We start from the raw sequence: 23,485 nt of genomic DNA on the forward strand, positions 1-23,485 counted from the left end.
TTGACTTTCTAGGAGAGAGAGATTAGGAAAAGTTGTGAGAGCTAATAAAATCATGATGCTCTACTTGGGAATGTTTAAGAACCATCTCTTCTCATAAACACAAAAATTATAGTCACACATCAGACTCTACTTGTATATTGCACAAAACAATGAAAATTTCTCAAAATTAGTATCAATTTCAGGTCTGTGAATATTTTCTTAAAAACAAGCAGCTCACACAAAACTGTAATAGTGGCCAAATGACTGTTATTTTGAATTTTGTCAGCAAACACTTCAGAATAATCTGGTACCAGAATGTTTATCACAAACGACCTCATACCCTCTTCTCTATTTTTAGGAACAGGCCATGCGTGTGTATAGGGGTTCAGGGCTGCGATACAGTATTATTAGCACATGGAACAGTCTGAGATTTCTTTTTTTTTTTTTTAAGATTTGATTTATTTATTTGACAGAGAGAGAGAGAGACAGCAAGAGAGGGAAGACAAGCAGGCAGAAGGAGAGGGAGAAGCAGGCTCCCCACTGAGCAGGGAGCCCGATGTGGGGCTAGATCCCAGGACCCTGGGATCACAACCTGAGCCGAAGGCAGACGCTTAAACGACTGAGCCACCCAGGTGCCCCCAGTTTGAGATTTCTTAATTTTGCTAAGCGTGATGATCATTACAAAAAAAAGTGAGGAAGAGAACATGGTGTTCAATTTTACCATCATCTTCTTGTTAAACATCAAAGCAGTTCTATATTAGAACTTTACGTTCTCTCATGAGCTCCTCCTAAGATGTGGCAATTGTTCTGCAAACATACTATGAAATGCTTTCCAAGGCAAAGTAGTTAAGATGTTTCAGTAACTCAACATCTTCAGACAATTCTAGTGGGAAAAATAATTGGAAAAGTCAAGCTCCAGTATTGCCAGACTTTACACATGGACTTAAACCTTTGTTCTAATGTCAGAGATATTTATTGAAGTTATGGAATGAAAATGAAACAAATTTCATATTATATGCAATGAATGGTGTACATGTACCTAAGGGTGAAAATTCTAAATATTGTGAAATGCAAACTTTCACCATTTAAAAGAGGTATATTAAAAACTATCTTGTTTGATATGTATGCTTTCGTGTATGATCAGTTCTAGCAATTCTATATAAAACAGTATTAAGTAGTAATAGATATGAAGTAAAATATATATTTCTAAAGATATTTTTCCTCAATTGCTAGGCTTTATTTTACTCAAATTTTATTTGCACCTATTCTAAAACATTTCTAAAATGAAAAAATATTTTTTGGAAAAAATCCTCTAGCCCTTACTTAATACTTTGTAAATAAATGAATGAATGAATAAAATCTATACATAAAACCTAAAAAATGATAAAACCTAAAATTTTAAAATAAACAAAATCCTTGTATTTGTTAAACTAGTTAAGACAGAAGATGTTACAATAACCTATTAATATGTCTCATAACTTGGGGCGCCTGGGTGGCTCAGTCATTAAGCGTCTGCCTTCGGCTCAGGTCATGATCCCAGGGTTCTGGGATCGAGCCCCGCATCGGGCTCCCTGCTCAGCACGGAGTCTGCTTCTCCCTCTTCCACTTCCCCTGCTTGTGTTCCCTCTCTCGCTGCGTCTCTCTCTGTCAAATAAAATCTTAAAAAAAAAAAAAAATGTCTCATAACTTTCCTCAGTCTTTCTCCAGAGGCTCTAGAGGAACGGAAATTAGGTTACAATCCAGAAAAGTATATCAATTTATAATCCACTCCAGCCTTTATGAAATGAACCACATCCCTGAAAACTCACTTTAAGGTTACAACTGATATAGAGTAAGTAATAGAGAAATTTAGACGGGCTTGGAAATAGTATTTCAACTAAGATACTGCCAAAATTCCATGAACAGCCACTAAATAAAGATAGAGTACTTAAGATTCATCTTTAGGGCATTCTTTTACTCAATTACAAAAAAAGAGGAGAAGGGACATCTTGTGCATTTTAGAGATCTGTGACTCAATTTAAAGGAAATCTTCCTCTAAATTTAAATAGAAATACTCTTCTAGACAAGCATGTCTTCCATTTTAATATGCTTACAAATCACTCAAGGATTTTGTTAAAATGCAAATTCTTCTTCCTGCAGGTCTGGAGAAGGACCTGAGGTTTTTCCTTTCTAACAAGTTCCCAGGGAAAGTGATGCTGCTGGTCCCAGCCACAGTGTGACTTGCAAGATCCTAGAGGACTTACAGGCACTGACAAACAACTTTAGAGTCTCTTGAAATCACCAGTATCTCTAGAAACTCTGACTTCAACTCAAGATCTTAGTGGCTCAAGTGAGGAATCTAAATACCATTACATTTATCTTATAAAACTGACTACTTACATAAAATGCCAAAAAACTGTAAGACCTTTGGCAATCTTTCTATTAAAAAAAAGGTAACTTAAACAAAGGACAGATTATATTCAGCTTCTTCTAATTGATAATATTTAGAGATTTCTATAGCCCTCAGTAAATCACAGAAGAATCAAAATGAATGTTGCATATGTGTGTATTTTATATAGCAGGGAGTTAGGGTCATATTCATCCCCTGGATGATATCCGTTGCCAGTTGTCAAAGCTTAAGAAATCCTGACCACGAGTCTTGCCAGCATTCTGCCCCCACAACCTGGCTGACAGCTTTATCAGCAACCTGCGAGGGAGAATAGGCCCCAGCCTGGCCTCCATCTCTGTAGTGCCGACTGTAGTCGGAATGTTTAGGCTTCATCAGTAACAGAAGCAGATAGGCCCTAAAGATCTAGAGTGAGCAGATGTTACTTCTACTAACAAAACAACCGCAAAACAATCTGTGATAATCAGAATATGCATGCACTTTTAAGGCAATGATGGCTCAAGCAATTAGTAATATAAATTCCTGTGATAATTTATTCAAAATATCAATAATCACATTAGTAAATGAAAATCACTTTTGGGACACCTGGGTGGCTCAGTCGATTAAGTGTCTGACTCTGATTTCGGCTCCGGTCATGATCTCAGGGTGGTGAGATTGAGCCCCACATCGGGCTCTGAGGTGGGTATACTTAAGATTCTATCTCTCCCCCTCCCTCTGCCCCTCCGCCCGCTTATGCTCTCCCTCTCTCTCTCAAAAAAAAAGAAAAGTCACTTTTATTAAACAAATATACCACTAAACTGTCTAGAAGGCAAATCAGACCAAAAAGTTCAGAACAATGAACAGAGCAGTGGGTCAGGCAAAATGTGTGAAATCCTTCTTTACCCACGTGGATTGTCAAAGCTGAATAAGATGACACACAAGAGAAAGAGCCTGTAAAGAAAGTTGATGCGTATTTATAGTTCCTTTACTATTTTTATTGAATGAAGTTATGCTAGTGGTTCAACATTGCCCTGCAAGCTTCTCTATTATCCACCCATCAATTTCCCAAAGAGGCTGGCTGGAGGTAACAAAAGGAGAATGACATCAACAAAGAACTCCAAAGAGATAAACAGCTCAGTCTTGGAAGTTTTGCTCTAGGGACAAAGCTGTTCCAGAGGCAAGGCTGGCCAGAAAGATGCAACTAGCTGCACACAGGGACAAGCTATTGTTATTTAATAATGAGACTTAGCTAAAAAATAGCTAAGATACCCATTAGGGTGGCAATCATCAAAAAAAGAAGAGAAGGAAGGAAGGAAGGAAGGAAGGAAGGAAGGAAGGAAGGAAGGAAGGAAGAAAAGAAAGAAAAAGAAAGAAAGAAAGAAAGAAAGAAAGAAAGAAAGAAAGAAAGAAAGAAAGAAAGAAAAAGAAAAAAAGAAGGGAGAGATGGAGAGAGAGAGGGAGAGAGAGAAAGGAAGGGAGGGAGGGAGAATGGAAGGAAGAAAGAAAGAAAGAAAAGAACAGAACAAGTGTTGGCAAGCATGTGAAGAAATTGGAATCCTGGTGCATTGCATTGCTAGTGGAAATGTGAAAATGATGTAGTCACTGTGGAAAACAGTATGATGATTCCTCAAAAAGTTAAATATAGAAGTATCATGTGATTGAGCAATTTCACTTCTGGGTATATATCCAAAAGAATTGAAAATAAGGACTCCACAGATACTTGTATACCAATTTTCATAGCAGCATTATTCACAATAGCCAAAATACAGAAACAATCTAAATGTCCATCAAGAGATGAATGGATTAAAAAAAGGAATATTATCAACCCTTAAAAAGGAATGAAATGCTAATACATACTGCAACATGGATAAACCTTGCAAACATTATGCTAAGAGAAATAAATCAGACACAAAAGGATAAAAGTTGTATCATTCTACTTAAGTGAGCTACCTAGAATAGGCAAATTCATGGAGACAAAAAGTAGAATAGAAGTCACAAGGAGCTAGAGGAGGAGAGACAGGGAGCTATTATTTAATAGGTACAGTGTTTCTGTCTGGAAGGATAAAAAAGTTCTGAAAATGCATAGCAATGATGGTTCCACAACAGTATGAATGTATCTAATGCCACACTTAAAGATAGTTAAAATGGTAAATTTTTTATATATATATTTTACTATAATAAAAAAACAGAAAAAAAATCATTGGACACTTAAAGAATCTGACTTAAAACTTTCCTCTTATTCTTCTCCATAAATTAAATGTGAACAATTGTCCAAAAAATTTAAAAAGCTAAGAAAGTGGATCTTAAGAGAAAGTGGATCTTAAGTGATGGACACATGTACTTGGAACCATTTTCTTTGTTTTCTCTTCTCTACTTGATTGCCTGAACTAATACAAAGGATCACAAGTCAAGCTCTTACCCAGGAAGCTTACAGTATCAAGGGTTCGTCCTGTTGTAAAAGATTCAGGTAATCCAGGGCTCGGACAAAGCAGAGAGAAGTCTGGGACATCGAGGGAGGCCCCCAGGTTCTTTGCTCCCATGATGAGCACATGCTCTCAGGCCCAGGGTGATAGACGAGGTCTCCAATGGAGAATTTATGAGGTTCTCTCACACAGAAAGAGAGCACTTCATTTATGAAACATCTCTGTTTTATACCCGCTGTTTCACATCCATTTTCAAGAACATCCTATGAAGAACAGTCCATAGAAAAGATCCTCCTGCAAGCACGTATCATTAGTGTATCTACTTGGAGGTCCAGAATCATTTTGTCGGGACGCCTGGGTGGCTCAGTTGGTTAAGCATCTGCCTTCAGCTCAGGTCATGATCCCAGTGCCCTGGGATCGAGTCCCACATCAGGCTCCTTGCTCAGCAGGGAGCCTGCTTCTCCCTCTCCCTGTGCTGCTCCCCCTGCTTGTACCCTTGCTCACTCTCTCTCGCCCACTCTCTCTCTCTCTAACAAATAAATAAATAAAATCTTAAAAAAAAAAAGAATCAATTTGTCTAGGAGATTAGGTAGGGCTACCTGCCTTCTTCCCCCAACCCACATGGAGCCTCCCCTGGTAGTCAGGGGAAGACTGGGTCACAGTCCAGATGCATTAACTCCTTCCTCCTCATTGACCAATTATTCTGACTGCCCATGTGATACAATATATGTGTACTTGTCTTTAGAAATAATCATTAAATGTACAAACATGGTCCGATATTTCCATGGAAGTTTTCTACCCCTAAAGCTTGATGTCTAGACCTCTATATTAGGAACACTCCCTAAACAAGTGCCTCAAAATATCCCCTGGTGATGGTGAGGCAGCAAAGACCACTCCCTTCCCACGGGGCTCTAAGTCCTCATACGCCTCAGCCGGGCTCTCCAGGGTCTGCCTAGCTTACTCCATCTTGCCCGTTCTCTGTGGCTAAATTTTCACCTCAGAGTCCTGGCTCTCCACCTCCCCGCTTGGAGTGCAGGATTCAGACATTTCTTGGCATCCCAGGTCAACATTGCCTTTAACAGACACAAACTGCTCTTTGCCCCAAATCCTTGGTTAGGCCTTAGCCCCTTCCATTTGAGCCCTAATTCTCAAGGACTGAGGCTGGATCAGGAGGAGAAGCTAGATAAAACTCCCAAAGCCTCAGAACTGGTGGGGGCAGCAGCCGCCACCCCAGCCTGACCACCGTGCTGACGACTTGGCCCTTTTTACCATCACTTGCCCTCAGTACAAGGTTTCCCCCGGCTCTGTTCCTCCCACCACAGGAACTCCTTGCAAATACGAACAGAAGAGAAGTAGCAGGGAGACGCTTAGACCCTGCTATCTTAAAACCCTCCTCAAAGTTCCTGATGGTGGTGGTGAGTCTGGACTCTACCATTAGTACCTAAAATTCTGAGATTAACAGTAGCACCAGGGAGCCACGGGAATGCAACCAAAGTTGGCACTTTATATAATGTCTCTAATTAATCCCACCCTGCTTCATACAATTATCTGAGCAGAAGTGCCTCTGGCCTTATTTGAATCACAGATTTAGCTTTGGCTTCCGCTGGTAGCTACAACGCCCTTTCTTCAGAGCATGTAGCAATGCAAGAGAAGGAATAATTTGCTTCTTATAGATGTATGCTCCGGACAAGGGACATCTGCTGGGTGAAATGCAACCAGAAACATAAACATAAGCACTAAAATAAAAAAAAAAATAAAAAAAAAATCCCTTTTGTAAATAGTGCCAAATGCAATTTTCAAACCCTTGGAATTCATGGTAGTTTACACATGAATGGCACATCACAGCTTACAAAGTATGTTCGCCAATTTTCCCATTTGAAAGGAAAATAGGGAGTAAATGTCACAACAACTTTAAAGATTTTATTTACTCATTTGACAGAGAGAGAGAGAGACACAGCGAGAGAGGAAACACAAGCAGGGGGAGTGGGAGAGGGAGAAGCAGGCTTCCCGCTGAGCAGGGAGCCCGATGCGGGGCTCGATCCCAGGACCCTGGGATCATGACCTGAGCCGAAGACAGACGCTTAATGACTGAGCCACCCAGGCTCCCCTGTCACAACAACTTTAAACTAAAAACAACAGAAGACATGAGTCTGGTTGTATAGGCTTTTCAGAATCTCATAATGCTAGATAATTCATTTGCGGGAAGAAAATGATTTGGTTTCTGCTACAGAATGTGTTTTCAAGGGCTACTATGTTATGATCACACCGTCCTTTATAATCTTTACATTTCAAACTCTGAAGAAAGCAAAATAAGATTTTCACCTCATTTGTATGCCTCAGCGAAGTGCAAGAAAACATTTCCATGAAATTTACCATGGCAGACAATCTGCTTGATTGCAACATTGTGTTTGATGTGGGCTCTGGACACAAAGTAAACCCCCAAATTTGGAAATGACAACTGATGCTTTTGCCAAAGCCGGCCAGCAACTGCCGACCATGACCTGCCTAGTGCTGAGTGCTTATCTTCTAGTGCTGGTTTCCCGAGTACGTGTGTGTGCCTCACAGGTGTTCTCTGGGTGGCTCATCTATGAGATATTTGGAATTTATGGCCAACTTTGCCCACAGACAATTAGGCTAATATGTCAAAAACTGTTGCGTGCTGTTTGACTGTTGAGTGGCCCCTACTTTATTCTCCCCAGAATCAAATCAAACACTAAGGTTGTTATGAGATCTTGGTTACTATTAGTATGACTTCTTCATGAGCAAGAAGAAGAAATGCCACCACGTACAACATATCCCTCAGAGCCAAGGTGAAAAATGAATCATTCTTTGCCACTTCTTCAAAAAAAGAAGAGGAAAAAATAAAATAAATTTTTTTAAAGAGGAAAGGATAATAGATTCTATCCTGTAGACAGGCCCACAGATAGCCTGTCTTTTCTGCTCAGAGTTCCATTCTTTCTCTAGAGTTCTAATGTATGTCAAGTCACTTTCCACACTATTTCTCAAAATTTTGAATGTCAATAAGAATTTTAAAATCAAACCAATCTATTATTGAAAAAGAAATCTTTCCCCAGTATGAAAATGATTATTCAAATGCCATACTAAGCTATCATCCCTTCAATTTAGAAAATGTAAATACTTTTGGAAGACTATTGCCTTGCAGCACTTGACATCATACTTAGTATGAATAAAGGATATGACAATTGGCTTTCACTGGAAAGAAAGAATTAAGAAGCTAACTCTCACCAAGAAAGAACAGTAGAATAAATAAGAAGACAAACAACTAACTTAAGACCAAACTTCAGCATCAATTTTATATGTGCCCTTTTAAGGGGTCAATGATATGATAGGGTTTATGTGGGTTCAGGTATTCCTGCTGTTTTTAATTTCATCTTTGAAACAGTAGATTCATTCAACATGTACTGAGAATCTAAAAGCATCTACTAAGTGCCAGGCACTTTTCTAGATACTGGGAATAGAGCAGTGAACAAAATGGACAAGGTCTCGGACTTCATGGAGTTTTAGTGCACTATAATTTAATATAATTATAATAAAGTATTATGAATACATTCATATCCCAATGTATAAAGCAGTCATCTTGTATGCACCCACAACTCAGTACAAACACATAGTACCCAGTTGTGATCCTCATTTTGGTCACCAACGCTTCTTTCCTAGGGATCAAGCCAGAATAACGAAAGTTGCCTCTTTAGCCACAGAGTCAGACTTGAACCAATTCCTGGACCTGTTTTGGTTTTTTCTATTTGGTCTTATTCTGTCTCAGACTACATTGTCATTGTACCAATCCCCATTCCCTTGCTCTGGAGAGCCATCCTCCTCCAGCGAGAAGATGCCTCCAGCAGCATACCAGTGGCAGGAACCCACCAGCTGCTTCTGATCCGCTCAGTGTCCTCAAAGACTTGCTCTCATACCCCATTTCATCACATGGCTTCTTTGACTTGCATTTTTCTTAAACATCCCTAGCAATGCAGAACTACCTTTTTTTTTTTTAAGATTTTATTTATTTATTTGACAGAGAGAGACACAGTGAGAGAGGGAACACAAGCAGGGGGAGTGGGAGAGGGAGAAACAGGGTCCCCGCTGAGCAGGGAGCCCGATGCAGGGCTCAATCCCAGGACCCTGGGAGCCGAAGGCAGATACCCAACGACTAAGCCACCCAGGCGCCCCTGCAGAACTACTTTCTTAAAGTTCTCAATCTGCCTTGATTGCTGAGTAAAAAACAACAATTCCTGCCCTTTTTTAGAGTGAGACTGTTAACTCTTCAGGCCACCCTTCTGCTATTTAGAGGTAGAAACTAGTTTCTGAAACACTGCAGAATGATTTCCCCAGCTCAAATAGCCCTTCCTCAACCCATCTCCTATAAAGCTTTTCAACAATACAAATGCCATCCCTGGAAAGCCTATTTCAATAGGCCTCAGGTGGAACACAGACAACTGTTTTAACCATGTGGTTAAAACCATCATTCAGATGTGCTCCTGGGTTTAAGAGCATCGCCTAGAGAGCTAATTCATTGAAATACACTTATTGCAATAACCTCTGCAAATTCAACTTTCCCTCATATGCATCTTTCCCAGTCAACCTCCAAATACATCACCGTCTACCAGTATATTCAACCTACACATTGCATTTGTGACCACACTTGAATTGCATTATTTGTGATCTCATCCATCTCTGACACTTTTATTCTCCTAAGTGCTCTTAGCCTAGGTGCAGGCTCTATTTGCCTCTTTCTATAATTTATTTCTAATCTACCTATGTTAGACTCTTGTCAAAATTAAGGGTGACACCTGGGGCATCTGAGTGGCTCAGTTGGTTAAGTGTCTGCCTTAGGTTCAGGTCATGATCCCAGAGTCCTGGGATCGAGCCCCACGTCGAGCCTACTTCTCCTTCTCCTCCCTGCTCATGTTCTCTCTCACTATCTTTGTCTCTCTCTCTCAGGTAAATAAAATCTTTAAAGAAAAATAAGAGCGACACCTTTGTCTAGCCTAGTCTTGAATTTTAGGCCTTTTAAAACAAGTGATGACTGACTCATTTCACTTAGCATAATACACTCTAGCTCTATCCACATCATTGCAAATGGCAATATTTCATTTTTTGATGGCTGTGTAATATTCCATTGTGTGTGTGTGTGTGTGTGTGTGTGTGTGTGTGTGTGTGTACCACATCTTCTTTATCCATTCATCAGTCAATAGACATTTGGGCTCTTTCCATACTTTGGCTATAGTAAGTCAGTCAGAGAAAGACAAATACTATATGATTTCACTCATATGTGGAATTTAAAAAACAAAAGAGATGAACATAGGGGAAGGAAGAAAAAAAGGAGAGGGAGGCAAACCACAAGGGACTATTAACTATAGAGAACAAACTGAGAGTCACTGAGGGGAGGTAGGCAGGGGATGGGCGAAATGGGTGATGAGTATTAAGAAGGGTATTTGTTGTGATGAGCACTGGGTATTATTTGTAAGTGATGAATCACTAAATTCTACTCTTGGAAACAATATTACATTATATGTTAACTAACTGGGAATTTAAACAAAAATTTGAAACAAAAAAAGGTAAAAAAGAATAATAATGATGCAAACAATAACCTGGAAATCAAATTGTTATCCTGCTTCCCCTATAACCTCCATTCAAAACAATTATACAGAATACTCTGGCTGTGGGCCAGCCTGGATCTGACTGGGACGTGGACATTTATGGCCATCTTAGCTTCCTGGGAAAAGGCAATGTGAACCTGGATTTCTTTACTGGGCATGAACTAATAGGAAAAGCAACATGTACCATGAAGTGGCCAACCCACTATGGTATAGTTGAAGACTGTCACTTGATGGAAAGGTGTATGGAGCAAGTGTTCTTTAAATACTTAAAGGAGAATTTGCAGGTCTTTCTTCAAGAATTTGAAGGTCTGCTTCCTTCTGATTAAACTTCCACTGAATGCTCCAGAGAACAGAATATATTGCTGAAATAACATTTGAGCCCTTCAAAACTCCAGGCTTGTACATAGCCATGCAGGCTACTCTTGCATTGGCAGCATACCAAACATCAAAACAAGTAAGAAAATTGAGAGTGACTGGTGTGGTACCAGATAGTGAAGATGGTGTCACTCCTGTCCTTCCTGCAGTTGAAGGACATGTGGTCGGCAGCTGGGGCAAGCGCACTCCAATCACAGGGCGAGCTACAACGTATTTCATTCAGCAACTGCTGAGAGGCTGTGAAGTAGGAATTCCTCCAGAGCAATCCCTGGAAACAGCTATGGAAGTAAAGAAGTGCTGTAGTTACGTCTGCCCTGATTTAGGAAAAGAATTTAACAAGTATGACACAGGAGAGCCAAGTGGATTAAACAGTCTCCTGGAATCAAGGCAATCTCAAAGAAAGAATTTTCCACTGACGTTGGTTATGACAGATCCTTGGGACCTGAGATCTTTTTCATCCAGAATTTGCTAACCCAGACTTCATACAACCTACCCAAGAAGTAGTAAATGAAGTAATTCAGAATTATCTGATTGGTGTCAGGGTTCTCCTACAAGAATACTGATTATCACTGAACTGGATGTGCAAGGACTTTGAGTGCACTTTTCTATTTTGAAGGAAAAAGGCAACCAAGTAAAAGATAAATTTCAAAAAGTAACCTCATATACAATGACAATGTATTTAATGCCACTCAACTGTACGCTTAAAAATAGTTAAAATGGTAAATTTTATGCTATGTTTATGTTTCCACAATCAAGGAAATAAATTTAAGAGAAAATTTTCAGGTAGCCTCATGACACTTGCTGTTACTCATTTATGGGGATTTCAGTATAATTAGGACAAGGGATTTCAGTAATTAAGAACTGCTACCATCCTCATCCAAAGGAAAATTGGCTTTTATTGCAAGTACTTTTAGAACTAAGAAGCTAGTGTATCAGATTAAGTCTAATTACTTGCATTCTTTTCCTTGCCAAAAGATTTTAAGTAAAGACAAGACTGTTGGACCAGTTTAAAAAAAAAAAAAAAGGCGATACAACATTCAGGTACTATCACACCAGTTTCAGCCTCTGCTTGAGACTTCCCAGTTCACATGCGTAAGCAGGTCCCACCAACCCACCAGGTGCGAGGCAGACACGGGGAGGTCCTGCGTGTGCACAGTTGTCCGCTTCTAAGAGAGATGTTCTGACCTCTCTTACAACCACTCCTATGACAGAAATGACTGGCAATGCTGAGGCTGAATCAAACCTCCATTAGCTGATTTGGGATTGGTTTTAATGGACCTCCTCCCTCTTTTTTTCTTTTCTTTTTCTTTTTTTTTTTTTGGTGACTTTTGGTGTCTGACTTCTTTCACTTAACATAATGTTTTCAAGATTCATCCATGTGTAGCATGTATCAATATTTCATTCCTTCACACAACCTGTCTTTGGTCAAGCCGCTGTAACAAAATACCACAGACTGGGTGGCTTACACAACAAACATTTAGTTCTCATAGTTCTTGAGGCTGGAAAGTCCAAGATCAAGGTGCTGGCAGATTTAGTCCTTGGGCTTGTAGATGGCCACCTTCTCACTGTGTCCTGACATGATGGAGAGAGGAAGCTCTAGAGGCTCTTCCTTTTCTTATAAGGGCATAATTCCATCATGGGGGCTCATGATGTCATGACCTCATCTAAACCTAATTACCTCCCAAAGGCCCCACCTGCTCATATCATCATATTGGGGGTAAGGACATCAACTTATGAATTTGGGCAGGAGGCAAAATTCAGTCCATAACACAACACAATAATATCCCTTTGTACAGATTTATTATATTTTATTTATCCATCCATCAGCTGACAGGCATTTGGGTTGTTTCTGCTTTTTGGCTATTATGAATAATAATGCTATGAACACTTGTGTATAAATTTTGTGTGGACACATGTTTTCAATTCTCTAGAGCATATACATAGGAGTGGAATTGCTAGCTCATACAGTTAACTATTTAACCACCTGAGGAATTGCCAATCTGATTTCCCAAGTGGCTGCACCATTTTACAATCCTACCAGCAATATATGAGGGTTCCAATTTCTCCAAATCCTCACTAACACTTTTATTGTCATCTTTTATTATAACCATCCATCCTAGTGGGTGTGAAGTGGTATCTCACTGTGGCTTTGATTTGCATTTCCCTAATGACTAATAATGTTGAGCATCTTTTCATGTGTTTATTGGTCATTTGTATATCTATCTTCTTTGGAGAAATGTCTATTTGAATCCTTTGCCCATTTTTAATTGGGTTATTTGTCTTTTTGTTACTGAGTGTAAGAGCTCTTTACATATTCTGGATGCAAGTCCCTTATTAAATATATGAATTGTGAATATTTTATCCCATTCTTTGGATTGTCTTTTTACTTCCTTGATAACACCCTTAAAAGCACAAAGTTGTTTTTTTTTTAATTTTGATTATAAATTGTTTCTTTAAAAAGCCTTTAGAGATCTGGATCCAGAATAATGTTTTTGTAACATGTAATGAATAGTTTCATAAAACTTTATAGCAGGTAGTAAAGTAATCCAGGAGAGTATTACAAGAAGAAGTTGAGAACCTAAATGACAATTAATTAAAAGGAAAAATATTTTCATGGGCAGGAAATTAATTAACATAGTTACTGTAGAAGAATAAAGGCTCTGTAATGAGTTTTGCCTTCTTTTCAAATGTGTAAATGCACATAAAGCAGTTGCAAGAAGTTTTTTACAAACACAAGCCAGAATGAAGGGGGGGAAATCAAAGGGGGAGACAAACCATGAGAGACTATGGACTCTGAGAAACAAACTGAGGGTTCTAGAAGGGAGGGGGATGAGGGGATGGGTTAGCCTGGTGATGGGTATTAAAGAGGGCACGTTCTGCATGGAGTACTGGGTGTTATACGCAAACAATGAATCATGGAACACTACATCAAAAACTAATGATGTAATGTATGGTGATTAACATAACATAATAATTTAAAAAAAAAACCACAAGCCAGAAAAAAATCTTTGTTTGCCTCAAAACCTAAGTGTTATTGAAGGGAAAACAGAGTTGATAACGCAGGTTAATGGATTGGTGTCTATAAATGACAAATGGCTATATTAAAGAAATTATTAACCTAATATTCTGAACCATGGCTAATGATATTTTAATCATAAAAGTTGCTCTTGTAATAAACCGTTCGTTCTGGTTAATTTCTCCCTTCTCTTTGGAATCTTTGGTAGTTAAAAAAAAAGCCTAAATTCAATACATGTCTGAAACTTTTCCAAGAGTTCATGCAGAGCATACAAAGTTAACAGCTTATAAATTATCCTTACCTCTAGAAAGAAAACAGACTCAAGAAACTGAGAACCTCTATGGCGGTCACTCCTGTTAAAATACTTCTTCAATATCCTTTGAGCTATTCATCTCCTTTTTTTTGAGCTATAACTGACATATGACATTCTATTAGTTTCAGGTGTACAACATAATGATTTGTTATTTGTATATATTGTGAAATTATCACCACAATAAGTCTAGTTAACATCTGTCACCACACATAATTAAAAACTTTTTTCTTGTGATGAGAACATTTAAGATCTACTCTCAGTGACTTTCAAATATACAATATAGTTATTACAGTCACCATGCTAAACATAATACCCCTATGACTTATTTATAACTGGAAATTTGTACCTTTTGACCACCTTCACCCATTTCACCCAACCTCCACTCCCTGCCTCTGGCGACCACTAATCTGTTCTCTGTGCATCTATGAGCTCTGTTCTGGGATTTTTTTAGATTCCAAATATAAGTGAGATAATACAGGTATATGTTTTCTCTGTCTGACCTATTTCATTTAGCATAATGCTCTCAGAGCCCATTCATGTTGCTGCAAATGGCAAGATTCCATTCTTTTTTTAGGACTGAATAATGTTTCATTTTGTGTATATATACCACATCTTCTTTATCCATTCATCCATAGATGGACACTTAGGTTGCTTCTATGTCTTGGTTATTGTCAATAATGCCACAATTAACATGGGGGTGCTTTCATTTGAATCCGTGTTTTCATTTTTTTCAGATAAATATCTAAAAGTGGAATTGCCAGATCATATGGTATTTGATTTTTAATTTCTTGAGGAATCTCCATACTATTTTCCATGGTGGTTATACCAATATACATCCCCACCAACAGTGCACAAGGATTGCCTTTTCTCCACATCCTCACCAACACCTGTCATTGTTTGTCTTTTTGATAATAGCCTTTCTAACAGGTGGGAGGTAATATCTCATTGTGGCCCTAATTTGCATTTCACTGATAATTAGTGATGTTGAGCACCTTTTCATGTACCAGTTGGCCATATGTGTGTCTTCTTTGAAAAAATGTGTATCCATATCCTCTGCCCATATTTTAATCACACTGGTTGTTTTTTGGGTTTTGCTATTGGGTTGTATGAGTTCTTTATATATTTTGGATATTAACCCCTTATCAAATATATGATTTGAAAATATTTTCTCCCATTTGGTAGGTTGTCTTTTCATTTTGTTGTTGGTTTTCTCTGCTGTGCAGGACCTCTCTGCTCTTTAGTGGTAATATTAAACACCAAGATGGCACAAGTTACGGGCAAATATTTTTTATAATAATACTGTATCATCTGTATGATATCATTTGTGTAATAATAAAGTATCACTTGTATCATGCCATTGTTGCAATAATATGAAATTTATCTTTCCTGAGATTCATTCAGATTTTGGTGTACATTAGTTCTCAAAACAATTTATTTCTATTTTTTTCTGAAGAAAAATGCTGAAACATTAAATGAATCTAAATGTTAAGAACTTCATGTGAAGGGCGCCTGGGTGGCTCAGATGGTTAAGCGTCTGCCTTCGGCTCAGGTCATGATCCCAGGGTCCTGGGATCGAGTCCCACATCGGGCTCCCTGATCCTTGGGAGCCTGCTTCTCTCTCTCTCTCTCTGTCTGTCTCTCATGAATAAATAAATAAAATCTTAAAAAAAAAAGCAAACTTCATGTGAAGTCTCATGTTAAGCCTCAGCTCTAATAAACTAGAGCCACATCTCACACAATTTGTACACCCTCCATTCTCTAGTTGCTTTTGAAAAGAATGGAAGTGCTTCTGAGTAACACCCTTTAGTGAGTGAGTTTTGATACTCTCATTGAGTCTCACCTTCCTACCCAGTGTCCCGATTCCATCAAGTCAACCATAGTTTATGTGGTCGGCAGTCTAGGCCCAGAAATTTATAGGGCAACAAAAATCCTTACAATGGTGGGGCGCCTGGGTGGCTCAGTCGTTAAGCATCTGCCTTTTGCTCAGGTCATGATCCCAGGGTCCTGGGATCGAGCCCTGCATCCGGCTCCCTGCTCCACGGGAAGCCTGCTTCTCCCTCTCCCACTCCCCCTGCTTGTGTTCCCTCTCTCGCTGTGTCTCTCTCTGTCAAATAAATAAATAAAATCTTTAAAAAAAAAAATCCCTACAATGGCATGTCATCCGTCCATTTTACAACAAAACCTCCTCCACCATCATTAATGTATAGAGTTGAGATATGTTCATGTTAATTTGTTTGTTTATAAGTTCTGGAAAGAATAAGGAAGCTGATAGATGGTAAGGCAAATCAGTGATCTGTTTCTATTCATCCATCAAGCATTTATTAATTATGTACTGTGTGTCCAACATATAATCCTAAAACATGATTATTGTTCTCATGGAGGTTGTAACACAGTTGGGAAGGCAAGACAGACCCACAAAAACTTTTAGGCAGGAAGAAGCAGGCATCAGGAAGGACATGGTATGGTGTTTTCTTGCTTAACATATTGTGTGGTACACCCATGTTTTGGCCAACCTTGTTTGCTCCTGATATTGGCTACATTGATTCCAGGTCCTTCCTGATCCTAACTTTCAGGTAACTGAGGAGAAAACTTTTGTCCCTATTACTTCCAAAGCACAATATTCCACTACTAGGTGCTCTGAAAATCTGATAGGTCATTACTCTGTCTACCTACTTTATGCTAGAATGGAACATAGTCCTGCCTTGTGACCTCAGTTTTATGCAGGCTTCACCCCGGCTCTGGCTTAAGATCCAGATAGGGGTCCAAGAGGGTTAAGCTAGAGACCAATCTGAGAAAATTACCCATGATGTACTCAAATCACCTCTTACCACTGATGATGACCTATAGTCCTTATGCACTGTATTAGGAGGTTATTATAAGGGGGTTATTATAAGGAATTGGCTTATGGTTATGGAGGCTGAGAAATCTCACAATCTGCAGAGACCCAGGAAAGCCAATGGTATAAATTCCAATTCAAGGGCAGGAGAAGACCAATGTCCCAGTTCAGCAAGCAGGCAGAAAGATAAAAGGAGGATTTCCTCTTTCCTCCACCTCCATATTTAGGCCCTCAACTGATTGGATGATGATGTCCACCCACATTGGAGAGGGCAGTCTACCTTTCTGAGTACACCAATTTAAATACTAATCTTATCCAGAACTCTCTCACAGATGCATCCAGAAACAATGTTTAATTGGGTCACCCTGTGGTGCAGTCGAACTGACACATAAAATTAACCATCGCACACACACACACATAAAATTAACCATCACATGTACCCTACTCTTCCTTCTTTCATAATGATTTCTCCCCAGTCTTTGATGCAAATGACCCTACATGAGCTAGCCCATGATCTTTCCTCCAAACACATCCATTTTGACTGATAACTGAGATGTTTATACTAGAATCCCCACTACAGTATTTTTTTTTAGTTTAGGACCTGCCACAGTCAGACTTCTTCCGTCCATCCAACCTTACTCCCTTTTGCTATCTGTAGTGGGTTGATAGTGTCTCCTCCAAAAGATATGTCTAAGTCCTAACCCCTATGATTATGATCTTTTTTTTGGAAATAACATCTTTACAAATGTAATTAAGGATCTTTGGGTAAGATTACTCTGGATTTAGGGTGAGTCCTAAATCCAATGATTGGTGTCCTTGTGGAGAAAGGAGAGGGAAATTTAACACATGGAGACACAGGGGAGAAGACATGTGAAGACAGAGGCAGAAACTGGAGTAGTGCATCTATGAGCCAAAGAACACCAAAGACTGCTGACAAACACCTAGAAGCTAGGAGAGGGGCATGGAATGGTTTCTCCCTCAAGGCCTCCAGAAGGGACCAACTCTGCCAACACCTTGATTTCAGACTTCTACCCTCCATAACTGTGAGAGAATATGTTTCTATTGTTTTAAAGGACCAAATTTGTGGTAGTTTGTTATAGCAACCCTAGGGAATGAATATTCTAGCTAATAGTCTCCTCATTGTCCCTGAAATATATCATCCTCTTTCCTATCTCCATACCTTTGCTTAATTATTTTCCCATCCCAAAATGCCATATCCTTCACCTTTTCATTTATCCTTCCCAGCCTTCAGAGCCTTTCTCAATCTTACCTAGTCCAAGCAACTTTCTCCAGCTGTTCCTACCCACTTATATTCTTAACTGTCTATGGTGATATATACTATATTCTATCTTCCCCTACAAGTTAAGGTTCCGTGACTTGTTTTCCTAAAGAAAGAGAAACTTCCATGAGTACAGATTCCTATGCTGCACCCATATAACCTTCAACTAGTAAGCACTTGACAAAGACATATTCAGTTACTCTGTATCAGTGTATAACCCAAGAGAATGGGGTTCACAGCCACAGCACCACTAATATTAAAAGCAAAATCTCAGTGATCTTACTGAAGACTCACTCCCAGGCTGAATCTATTGTAGCCCAATTCAAATAGAATGAATGAGACTCCAGGTCATTCCCCTGAGGTGCTACTCAAGGCTGAAATTCCACTCCAAAAGCTGTTACTGTCACCCTATCATTGTTTTGTGAAATAAAAAGGGAAACTACGGAGGTTCCCACAGCAAGACTTTATAATTCCTATAGCATCACAGTAATTAGTGACACTGAAGATTATTGGTGCGTTTAGGTTGCAGAAGGCAGAGGCTGCTGAAGCTTGGTATTAAACAAGTGGAAAATAAAATGAATGAACCAGACCTCAAGAAAAACCTTCAACTCCATCTTCATGATCAAAGCATGAATGAAACATCTTCTCTGAGTAGAATGGTCTTGAATGGATATTTGCAAATTATTACATTTCTTCCTTCTTTAGTCCCAACCCATTTAGACAAATTTATCATCACCATACCTTCTCACCTTTGCATTTTCAGGACTCCCAAGTAGGAACCCATGACCTTCCCTATAAAATGCAGGGAACCTGAGGTCTTCAAGTGCAAAGCTAACCTTGCTCCAGGAAAGGACTTAGAAAGGAGTTATGGACCAGCTGTCAGAGATGCCATTAGGACAAGATGCACAGCAGATGTTTCTCCCCCGGCCTGTCCTATTAATACAATATGAGCTATAATGTGACTAAGTGGGTGGGATTGGGAGGACACCATAGAGGACACATTATTGAGACATAAAATCTTCATGGAAGTTTCCCTCTCTGAGTCAGCCTTAGGCCAGGACATTGCCTGCCTCCTGTGGTGAAGTGGAATCCAAGTGGTCCATAAAATCTTCCAAGATCCTGCAAACCAAGCAGTCCTGAGGAGTCCTTGCCTCCCCCAAATTATCCGAGAATCCAAAGTGGTGTTGCTGGGTGATACAACTCTTTCACTTACCACCAAAACTAGCTAAGCAAGGATTTCACATCCAAGCTCCACAAGTCCGGTAGAGAAGACTCCACAATCCATCTGGCCCTCCACTGGCCTCCCCACCACCCGCTGCAGCCCCTGGAGCTGCAGAACTGCCACAGTGATCTCAAATGATTAACCCAGGTGCCAGTGTTTCTGCAAAGTGCAAGTGTTCCTTCTGTATTTTATGCTTAGTCAGGATGAGTTCCCAGGAAAATTGAGTCTCAAGACACTCTCACGTTCTCTCTCTCTCTACCTCCATCTCCTTCCCTCTCCCCTTCACGCTTTCTATCACTCTCACTCTCATTCTCTCTCTCTCTCTCTCTCTCACACACACACACACACACACACATATTTGAAAGGCGAGGTTTGGCTCATTATTTCCTTTTCCATAATTCACATTCCCTCAACAGGTTACCAAGCATCAAAAAACTTTCCTAAGACACTGGAAAAAAGCACTGGCCTCTTTCCGCGCAGATGCGTGTAACATGCAGGGCCCTCTTGCTGGGTCTGTGGGTACACTACACACATGCACAGAGCTGGCAGGATGGCTGACTAACAAATGCCACCAACCACCACCTTGTTCGGTCTTCCAGGTCTTCGTAGAAAACTCTCTCTCAGAGACCTACGGCATTTTCCTGAAATCCGGTCTCTACTGTTAACATTCCAGGGTCTGCAAATAATTTTTGTACATTCCAGAATAGTGGTTCTCATCCTGGGATACACATTAAAATCACCTGGGAAATTTTATTAAAAAGGTGATGCCTGCCCACCCTAGAGATTCTGGTTTAATTGGCCAGGGACACAATCTCAGATCAGGGGATTAAATGTTCCCAGGTGGCTATGATGTATGACCCAGGTCAAGAGAACCTGGGGAAAGGAGCAGGTCAGTCCCAGCCTCATTTTACAAATGGCCCACAGCCTTTATGTAAATTCATATTTGCAAATAAATTTGAGAGGCACATGAAATGCTAATTACTCTATTAAGATACCATAAGTATCTTAACCCTGCTTCTACCCACCCATTACAACTATTTACTTTTCAATTATGGTCAAAAACAAATATAAAAAATATTTTTGTAAACAACATTGTTTCTTCTTTCATTTACTGTCTCAGTAGGAAGATGTTAACTGTTAGCATTGCATTAGATACTAAAGAGAAAAAAATATACCATTAAGGGACATCAGAATGTGTTCCTCATATAATCTCATCCCTCATTCACTCATTGTTATTCAAATTCAAATTCAAAGCAGGAGAGTCATAGCTTTCCTATTTTGTGCAACTGTAGGCTATTTTAATTAGAAGCAAGCACAGTTAATTATCTGAAAGTTCTTCCATTATTAGAAGCAAATAGTTTCTCCTAAAAATGCTAATAAATAACACCATTACATGACGTATGGTCATAAGCCTGCTCCAAGTGAGGACAAGGCCAGTTTATCAGATTTTCCTCTGCCTCATAAAGTTCTCTGCTCTTTCAGAGCCTGCAATTTAATTGCAGAGAGAAACTATAAACGACCCTGCAGAGGGCATGAGGAAGAATTAGCCATCATCTTTATTTATGAGTATCCTAAACAAAGAAGCTAGTAAATATGGTTACAGTCAATGTCTCCCAGGCCACACCAACTGGAGGGTAAAAATAGGGTCACCATATGTTATAAACAGGATTTGTGGCCTTTGTTCTCCAACAACTCTGCCAAAACTCTGGTCCCCTCTTAGATAAATCTCAAAGAGTGCTGGGAGCCTTCAGTGGGTACAAGAACTCTAGTTTGTATTTGCCATGAATAGCTGCCTTTTTCCTCTGTCCTGCCCAAGCTCACAAACATGACAGTGCCTGTCTTGGACAACTACAGGGTTGTGAGCTACACGATCACAACCCACTCAAGATGACAGCACCTGTTCTCAGACTGCCATGGCCACGCTGTGAAGGGACAGACTTTACCCCTGGAATGACTGCTATCACACAGGCGATCGCCTTGCCCTGGGACTTAAGCACGACTCCATGGAGTCTGGGCCAGGGAACAATATGGTTGAAAGGCGTTTGCTTTATTTAAAAATCATCCCTCTTATCCCTCCCCTCTGGCTTTGGTCCATTCTCCTAGAATCAAGCATGTGTCTTTATTTTCTCTTACCACATTTTTTAGTGAAGATTCTCCAGTTTACCAATTCACCCCCCTTACTCCTAGTCTCCATATGTATTCATTCACTGGTTCATTCATTCATTCACAGCCTATGCTAGACATTGTTGAGGATTCACAATGACCTGGACAGATACAGTCCTCTCCTCACAGACTGAGTGCCACAAGCAAGTTGTACGGTAGGGAAGCTCAGGATGCTGTGCACACAGAGGATGGGCACTTATTTGTATCATCAAGGAAAGGTGCTCAGAGGAAAGAAATGGCCTCAAGACTCAAACTTAACAAAAGAGTAGGAACGAAGGCAGTCAGGGCAGAGCAAGAACAAGAGCACAAAGAGAGGGTTGGGGGATGGGAAGAGGAAGGGACGACTCCAGACATAAAGAACATCATATACAAAGCCCCAGAGGTTAGGTAGAACATATCAAATTCCAAAGATAATCCCAGAAGACTCACTTCCACCAAAATTTTAAATTTCTGCTCCAACAGCTTGTAACCACAAGGGCTTGATCTCCTTTTTCTTTGAGAAGGTTTTAAGTAAGGACAGGTTCTTAAGTCAGATGAAAATAGAATTGCCAGATTAATAACAGAATACCTAGTTAAATTTAAATTTCAGATAAACAACAACAATTTTGGGGTGTAAATATGTCTCAAATACCACATGGGATATACTTATACTAAAAAGTATTTGCTGTTTATCTGGAATTCAAATGTAACTGCTTGTACTGTATTTTTATTTGCTAAGTCTGGCAACTGTAAATCATGAAAATGACCACATTCACTGGAAAATCAATTGGAAAAAGAAGAGATAAGATTACAAAAGCAGACATCAATGGTAAAAACATAAAAATGCAACTCACAGAGAAAAAGACTACAACAGGCCAAGCAAATTTCCTTGTCTGAATTCTAAATAACTAAAACCCATGAGAAGGCTCTACAACAGCAAGTAGAGGGTTTGTTGCCAGAAGCACTTCATAAGAGCAGCATTGCCGAGAAAGGATCCCTAAAACTGAGTCCCCAGCACCCTAGTAACCATCAGCTCAGGCAATGAACCCGATACCAACAGGAGACCTGCAGTCATTGAAAAACAGGGCCAGCCATCCCTGGATTCCTGGTCACACACAGCCAAGTGGTGACTGCCTCAGGGTTCTTGAGAGTTCTGACGGATGGAAACACAACTAAATTCATGTGCATTTGTCTTCTGATGTCTCATTATAATGTAGTCCAGTGCCCGTATTTCAGATCCAGTCTCAATATGTAGGCCTTACCTCTGTCTCAGCAGGAAATGGTTGAGAATCAGCATGTCCTCGGGGAGATGAAAAGTTTACAGCAGCAGAAAACAAGCAAACAAAACCAAATGGGGAATAGGGAGGGGAAAGGTTTTCTGCTTTCTTAGTCCTGATCTAAAGAACAGTAGTGTTCGATGAATAAATTAAATAGGAAGGAGGGGAGTCATAAATAAAAATTTCTGGGTCTTTAATGGCTCTGTAGGACTGGCTTTAGGGCTGTGTGTGTGTGTGTGTGTGTGAGAGAGAGAGAGAGAGAGAGAGAGAGATTAATATGATGGACACAAAAGAATGGAAACAAAATATTCTTATTCTGTTGCAATATCCATAAAATTGTTGACCTGAAGTGGAAATATACTAAATTTGAGGACAGACAGCAAAATCAATAAATTTCATAAAACTGTAGTGAACACCAGGTGTTGAAAGTCTTACCAAAGCAGACAGCTGCTTCCATCTCTAAGAGACAAGAGAGATATACTCTCTCTGTCTCTGTCTCTGTCTGTCTCTCTCTCTCTCTCTATATATATATATGATAAAAGACACAAAAACAAGAAGCATTAGAAGTTACAAAGTGCAAATGCACAGCCCCTGTTTTCAAATCAAGATGCACCTTCATGGTCTATTATCCATTTATTCC

At 39.7% G+C, this 23,485-nt stretch overlaps 1 protein-coding gene and 1 pseudogene across 1 annotated transcript in view; one reads left to right on the forward strand and one right to left on the reverse strand.

Moving 5' to 3' along the window:
• IMPG2 (interphotoreceptor matrix proteoglycan 2) overlaps nucleotides 1-23,485 on the reverse strand; it is a 164,628-nt gene that overhangs the window by 12,275 nt on the left and 128,868 nt on the right. The gene's annotated exons all lie outside the window — the stretch shown is intronic.
• LOC110582693 lies at nucleotides 10,526-11,323 on the forward strand (annotated as a pseudogene).

Source organism: Neomonachus schauinslandi, chromosome 1 (genome assembly GCF_002201575.2).
Source record: "Neomonachus schauinslandi chromosome 1, ASM220157v2, whole genome shotgun sequence".
Lineage (NCBI taxonomy): Eukaryota > Metazoa > Chordata > Mammalia > Carnivora > Phocidae > Neomonachus > Neomonachus schauinslandi.